Source organism: Helianthus annuus, chromosome 12 (assembly GCF_002127325.2).
Source record: "Helianthus annuus cultivar XRQ/B chromosome 12, HanXRQr2.0-SUNRISE, whole genome shotgun sequence".
Lineage (NCBI taxonomy): Eukaryota > Viridiplantae > Streptophyta > Magnoliopsida > Asterales > Asteraceae > Helianthus > Helianthus annuus.
Window position 1 is genome coordinate 61,219,588 of NC_035444.2, and position 8,402 is coordinate 61,227,989.

Below are 8,402 nucleotides of genomic sequence, written 5' to 3' on the forward strand. Positions count from 1 at the left end.
TTTTGTGGTCCTTACTTCCCGACACACTATACTAGTGTAATACATCATCTCTGGCTCATACTGGGCCTCAAAATATTGTCTGTCTATGTACTGAACATCGTCAGTATTTTTTTTTTTTTGTTTGTCTAATAATGGTGCCAATTATGTTCTGTGCATTATTAGCACTATATCGTGTTGCATGTAGCAACGAATATGAAATGCCATTGTAAGTATATAACAGTAATCAAAAAATCATTTGTCTTGTAAACTAGATCATGCACAATTATTTAAGTATAGATTACTGTTCAACTAGTGTACGGAATGTACGGAAAAGTGACAGTTGTCACAGTCTCCCCCCGTTAAAAGAATTTCGTCCCGAAATTCAAGCGATGCCATCAGTCGTAGGGGAGTTGTGAATCAAATGTGGTCACTTATGTTCAAGATTTGTCTTCATGTTCCCATGTACTCTGGGTCATGTTATGAATTCTATTGTACTCAAGTAAATCAATTATGTCTTTTCGGTGTCTTGTAGACTCTTGGTCCGTAACCTTAAAAGGTTTTATAGTATTGTGGACTCTTGGTCCGAAACCTTAACAGGTTTTATAGTAATTTTGTCGTTTTGTCATTGACGTGAATCTTATTTGTGGGAACAATGATTGTTCCTTGTGTCAGACTCCTCTAGACAAATGGAATGTGTCGCGATCACTACTGATCTTTTTCTGGAAGTTTCATCTTGTGAGCAATGGTTCTGATCCCTACATCAGGGATTCAACCTTTTCGTTTTCCAAATCACACCACGCCTTCTCTAGGCGAGGCTCCCATTATAATCATACTTCTTGTCTCAAATTTCTATGATTTCTGCCGCTCATCGGCGTAATCTTTCTGTATTCCGCGGGCTGCCTTGATATGTTCACATATTTAAATGGTCTTACCTCTAGATTTTCATGGTCCAACTCGGGCCAATTTATCGTTTATTTCTGGTCTCCGTTCAACACGACGGGGATTGACTTTTTATGTTCCATCTAAAGCTTCACACGAAGCGGTTTAAACGGCGGTGTAATAAATACTGTTGTAGGAAAACTCTACTAAGGGTGAGTGAGTGTTCCAACTTTTTATCAAAGTTTATCACACAAGCACGTATTATGTCCATACAGTTTGCACCGTTCAGTAGCTTAGTACATCTACGTTGATATTTAGGTTCTTACGATCACAGTGTGCTGCAATCTTTGTCATCAGTAAAGATCATGCAGCGTTTTCTTTCGGGTAATGACGTCAAATTTACGACGCGCAATTACTGTATCTAGCTCAAGGTTTCTTCTTATGATTCTTTAATCAATGTGCCGCGTATGCAATGTTGTGGTCTTGTTGCATCGACGTGCATTCGAGACTTTGTCGAGATGCGTCACATAACTGCAACTCTAACACTTTAGCTCTTGGTTGCAGGGCTGGCATGAATCTCGTTCTTTGTCCATCATGTATCTTAAAGTTCTTACCTCGCGAACTCAAAATCCGCTTCTCATTATCATAGCACATATTGTTCTTTCTCTAAGGGTTGCAAGGTAAATTGCAGCTGTTTCTCACGACCTTCCTTGGTCGTTGGCCATATGAGAATGTAGTCGGTAAATATAATCGTGATCTATCCAGGTGTGACTCACACGTTCGATTCATGAGGTCCATGAATATTGTCGATGCATGTGTTAAGCCAAATGGTACGACAAGGAACTCATAATGCTCGAAGCGAGTCCTAACGGTCGTTTAGGGGTATTTTCCTCCTGGTATTCACTGTTGGGAACATCCTGTCCTCAAGTCGATCTTTGAGTGGTATCTAGTACCTTACGATTTGTCTGTTCATGTCCTCAATCCTTGGCAAAGGATTCTGATTCTCAATTTTCTGAAATTTGTGCGAAGTGGGACTGCCAACTTTCTCTTTGTGTCCTTAACTAAGGGCGTCATGTCCTTAATTTCCTCTGTCTAGCAGCTCTTGCAGTTATATCGGAAGCTCATGCTTCACGGACGAAGCTAGTCGGTAAGACGTCATTCGGTACTGGTGCCGTTCTTGGCACGAGGTTTATCCTAAACTCCTCTTGTTGCTGTGGAGGGCGTTCCTGGCAAGTCTTCTGAAAAGGCTTCTGGTACTCCTTCCATAACGGGGATGTTCTCAGGCTCTATACTTGGACATCTAATCCATGCTGACTATCATATTATGACTTCTCAAGTCAACGGTAATAGAAGGTTCCGGCCTTCTGAGTCCCCAAATACAATCCTTAATTGCTTTGTCTGCTTAAACTAGCCTTCTACATGCCCATTTCTAAAGAATACGGAACATCTATTTTACTCGAAACTAGGCCAAGTAGTTTCTTAAGTTCTAAGCATGCAAGGTTAAAGTTGATGCCAGTATTAATTAAAAATAGATGCATAGGATTGGTTAATAGGGAACATACCCGTAACCGCATCTGGATCCTGGCGTGCTTCACGAGCTCCGATCGTGAAAACCCTTCCTTGCTTGTTTCTTCCTAGGGCAATCTTTCCTAAAGTGCCCTGTTTCACCACATCTGTAACAACCTGGTACTCTCTTATCTCTTCCATCTAGGTCTTTCGCCCAACAGGCATCCTTGCTATGCCCTTCTTGTAGGATCGTATTCTGACCCGAATGAGTCGTTCAGAGGCTTTCTCCTTGGTTTCAGGTGCGGAATAACAAGAAACTAAGGTAGAAACAGCAGGCAAATCACTTTAACTACTTGTTTTACTGATTTCAAACGTTTACAGCTCAAATCTCGTATCGGCAGCACTTCGGCACGATTTCTACAACTGTTACAAATGGAATCGCACATTGGACTATTTATAGAGCACTGGGACCGCTTATTGGACAGGCCCAATAAGCGGCCCATGACATTGGAGCGGTCCAGACAACTTGTCATACGAGCGGTCCAAGCATCATGTCATATGAGCGGTCCAGGTTAGTTACCATACGAGCGCTTCACATAAGATGCCACTCGAGCGATCCAACATGATCACTCGAGCGGTCCACTAACCCAATGGTCCTAAGAGCGATCCATTTAATCTAATTTGACTCTAAAAGCGGCCCAACATCTAAAACCTATACATTTTCACTATTTCTAGTATTACGTGCCCAGATCTAACGTTCTAAGACATTGACTCGATACCAGACGGAATCAGCAGATGTAGTGCACCAATAGACTCCCCCTCAGATGTTGATGGAGTCGACTATCGAGTCACACCAATGCTGTCTTCAGTTCTTCAGTCTTGATCAGTCTTCGGGCTTCTCTCTCTTTATCATTCTATCATTCTAAGACACGAACGAAGATGTAGTCGACAGACAACTGCACCAACAGACTCCCCCTTGGATGTTGACGGAATCTTTAGTGAGAGTCTTCAAACAATCACAACTCTTCAATCTTGTTCGGCCTTCTTCAGGAACTCAGCCTGGAATAATATCTTCTTCAGGAAATTCTTTCCTGGAATCACATGCCTGGATCATTCTCTGGCTCTAACTTTCATCAGACTCCCCCTATCATAATGCTAGGATCTCTGTCTGGAAATCGTTATCACCATTGAAATCAACTCCTGGCTTTCTCTGTTTAAGCTCTTCTCTGGTTCTGATGTGTCTCCTGGCTATTCGTAGCAACAGGATCAGAAACCTGCAATACTCAAATACACTATCACAAAACAACACAATTTGTAATTCAATTTAATGAATCAACAAATCATATAAGAAAAATTATGAAGATCAAACTGTAGGTTACCATTCAACTTATTCATCAAGTTAATGAACCAATTTTGCATTTCAAATCTTCACAATTTAACACACTCTCCCAAACCACAAGTTCAACATGTTTAGCACTTGAAATGTCAAATATCAGTTCTTCACACTCTGTTGTCGAAAATCTTTTTTGTAATTTTTCAAATATCAAACAAAAATACAATATTTTTGGATTTTTGAATTTAATGAAATACAAAAATGAACACTATTTTTGAGAGATTGTGCAAGAGGATCATATCGGTTTTTTTTAGACATATCACCAACACCGTTGATCTTGATTAATCAGCAAATGTTAAAAAAACAAATTTACTTCTGATTGTCAGTATTGTTGTCCACTTAAACCTCTACACAAATTTTCAATTGATTCAAGATACGTATTTAATGTTTTAGAACTTAGACTTATTTGAGTGTCCCACCTCTTGAATATACTCCCGTATCCAGATCCCAATATTCTGATTTACAGGTAAGTATAACTACAAATGATATCTGTATATAAATTAGGGGAAAAATGCGAGAACTGAGGGATCTCAGGTCAGAACTTCCGTTCAGCAGAGAGATATCAGCTTCGACTTAGCAGTGGGTCCCCTTTAGAGGATCTTTTCAGCTACAACAACTGATCATCAATTTTATTGTCTAATCAGCTGAGGGCTTTATGCTATGGTTCAAGCATATGAAGAAAATATTAGCCAGGGACTAGGTCAGAACCACCGTTCAGCAGAAGTCCCGGAATAATACCCCAGACATCATTTGAGTACAAGAACCTAGTATTTCAGAATAAGAAACCTTTCAAACGAGATTTCAGGGGTTACCTATATATCCAAGTAGTGTTCCCCACAAAATAAGTAAGTTTTGATTTTATGTTTATATCTCGAATACAATTTACTAACTGTGTGAAGCCTACTGACACATCATTAGTAGGACTTGTTTAAAAACAATTTTGTCTTTACAAATCTCTAGCATGCTGTGATAGTCCACCAATGTACTATCATCTCCTCTTTTTGCAACAAAACTCATTTTCATTTTTCAATTTTTTAAATTTTTCAAAATTTTATTACTCCCCCTAAAATCAAAATATATTTCAATTTTGATTTTCTGAAGAAGAAAAAAAATTGAAAACAAACTATACAAGAAACTTGACAACATTATGTGAATTACCTCAATTCACCATTCTCGTGCAAAAACAATCAGAACTCCCCCTCACAACAAACTATTTTCCCATAATGATTTCAAAACACTTAAGTTTGTTTCAATCAAAATGGTTTTTCCGGAAAAATTAGTTTGTGTTCCAACCATTTGTAAATTTGGGGTTATCTCATCATCTTGTTTTCTTCAAACCTTTTAAAGATTTATCATTTCCAGTTTACCATAAACCACCTGTAGAAAATCAAGTACAACTTAATGTCCCTGATTTACCACATTTGAGGCGAAAAATCACCAAAGTGAAATTTCTCAAGAAATGTGCCGATTCATGATCCACGATACCATCTTGGGATCTCCGGCAAGTCAGGTTTTTCTATTTAAACAATTTCACCCAAGCCTGACTGCCCTTGGGTGATTTTGAATTCTTGCTCAACAATGGTGGAAAGTTTTTCTCATCCATTTTTAAACTAGAATCTTCAACTTTTACCTCAACCAATGGCTCCTCTGGTTTTACCATACCAGAATCATTGCCTGCAGGTGGCTTGTCTGACTTTGATCTGTCAGATTCATCGCCGACCTTTCCTTTCTTCTTCTCCTCTTTTGTCCCCAGATTTGTATCTGATGAATTCTTTTTGCTTGTTGTTGCAGCTGAGGGAGTTGATTCATCAGAACTTTTAATCTTTTTGTCCGGTGAACCCGAGGACAATATCTTCTCGAGATATTCTCTCGCTTTCTTCCTCTTCTTCCTCAGTCGGTCTTTCTGCCCCTGTGAAAGTTTAACTTTCTTTTCCTGAATTGACTGTACTGGAACTTTAGGTTTCAGAACCTTTTGCTCCTGGGGCTTGACTTTGACTGGAATCTTTGCCGATTTCTGAGAATTAGCCCTCAATCTTTCATTTGATCTCCTTGGGCAATCTCTGGCAATGTGACCTTTGATGTTGCAGTTAAAACACCTCCTGGTCTCATAACTCCAATACCGGCAGTTAACAGCAATGTGTCCATGATATCCACAACTATAACACATTCTGTTATCGTACCTATCACCATTTTTAGTCCAAACGCTCAGATCAAAGCATTGTTTGGCTTGGTGATATTCCTTCCTCAACTTTGCTGAATTTGACTTTGAAGCACTATGATCTGTCCTGCACCCAACAATTTTTGAATTTTCATTTTTTAAGTCTTTTGATTTCTGATTGCGGTTGGATGATTGAACTGATGAGTTTTTTTCTTCATTTTTAAATTTTTGTTTCTGTTTTACAATCTTCTTCACAGGTTTCTGCTTAGAGCATTCTCCCTTTTCAGTCGAAAGTAAAATAGTTTTCTGAAATTTTTCTTTTAATTTCAAAAATTTTTCCTTTTTCTTAATTTCAGCATCAGATTCTGGCTCAGACTCATCTGCTGAATAAAATTCCTCATTTTCATCATCAGTTTTCTCATCACAATCTTCAACTTTTTCACTTATCGGCATAGAATTGATTGGTTTTGGACAGGGAAAATTCAAACCATCAGATTTAGTCACAAAACCTTTCAATTTCTTCTCAAGTTCATCAATTTTGTTCCTCGAATTTTCAGCTTCATTTTCAAGCTGAGATATTCTCCCAAAACGAGACTTGATTGTTTTCTCATTCTCAATCTTCAAATTTTCAAGAACAGATTTTTCAACCATCAAAACTTTTATCTGTTCCTGAAATTTTGATTCATTCGCTTTCAGGTTTTTGTTTTCTAACTTGATCCAGAAATCTTCATCTTCTGATGATTTCTGTTTGCTTTCAAGCTCTTTTTCCAACTTTTTGATTTTCACTTGAGCGTACTCACCTTCTTTTTCAAGTTTAATGATTTTCTGAAGATGGGAATTTATCATTTTCTGTTTTTCAATGTTGTTTTTACTAAACACATTTCTCCCATCTTCAAGAATTTTCATTTGATTTTGAAAATCTTTCTCAATTTTTGATTTTTCAATTTCAAAATTCTTAATTTTCTCTCCAAAAACCTTTTCTTTTTCTTTCAATTTCTTGTTTTCAAATGTCAAACTGTTCAAACCAACCAACAGTTTGTCATTCTCAGCTTTAAGTTTCTCACAAATACTCTGAACCATAAGAATCTGTTTTTCAGTAGCATGCTTCTCGTGTTTCAACTTTTTGACTTCAGATGTCAAACTTTCTGTGTCTCTCGTGAGTTTGTCATTGTTTGTCTTCAAGGTGTCACGTTTAGAGCATCCTAATGTAGAACTTAAAGATCCAGACTTTACAGATTCTCTGATTTCTGAAGCTTCCTCTTTCTGTTCATCGTTCATTTTCATCTGTTCTTCAATTTTTCCAATGAGTTGACTAATTGTCAGACTAGAAAACTCTTCAGAACTTTTTAATTTTAAGATATAATTTTCCCATTCCTCTTGAGGTAAAGCACTGGCAAATTTTTCGACCCATTCCTCTGATGCTTTGTTTAAACCAACTATAGTCATTGAACGAACAAGATGTTTGTATCTCTCAATTACACATCTTGTGCTTTCTCCTGGAAAACCTGAAAATGAATCAAACTCTTTCGTTAGTACTCTTCTTCTATCACATTCTTCTTGAGTCATGTTAAAGATATTGAACTCCATGATTTGGTTAAGCGAAACTGCCCGATGTACACTAGAATCAGACTTTGACTGATAAGCGGTCCAGATAAGCGATTCGGATGACAAATAAGCGATCCAAGAATTGTTTGCTCGAGCGATTCAAAGTCTGTCCGTTCGAGCGATTCCAGATGGTCCAAAAACACGATCCACCACTCGTCCAATAAGCGGTTCACAATCAGTGAATTTGGAGCGGTCTAAGATCAAACTGTCCGAATGAGTGGTTCCCAACCTTCCGAATGAGCGGTTCCCAACCGTCCGGATGAGCGGTTCCCAACCGTCCGAATGAGCGGTTCAAGGGTAATCCGATCGAGCGGTCCACATTCAATTCCAATTTTGACCCACTTAAACTTCGAATTTTTGCTTCAAACTTTCCAGGGTTTGTCTAAACACAATTTCACACAATCTGTGAAAATTTGATCAAATTCCGACCGTGAAATCTACCCGAAACAGAAAAAGAAGGTGTATAAGTAAGAAAAAGTGATGAAAACCGGCTAATTTCTGTAGAGAACCTCCTCCTGAGCTCTGATACCACTTGTAGGATCGTATTCTAACCCGAATGAGTCGTTCAGAGGCTTTCTCCTTGGTTTCAGGTGCGGAATAACAAGAAACTAAGGTAGAAACAGCAGGCAAATCACTTTAACTACTTGTTTTACTGATTTCAAACGTTTACAGCTCAAATCTCGTACCGGCAGCACTTCGGCACGATTTCTACAACTGTTACAAATGGAATCGCACATTGGACTATTTATAGAGCACTGGGACCGCTTATTGGACAGGCCCAATAAGCGGCCCATGACATTGGAGCGGTCCAGACAACTTGTCATACGAGCGGTCCAAGCATCATGTCATATGAGCGGTCCAGGTTAGTTACCATACGAGCGG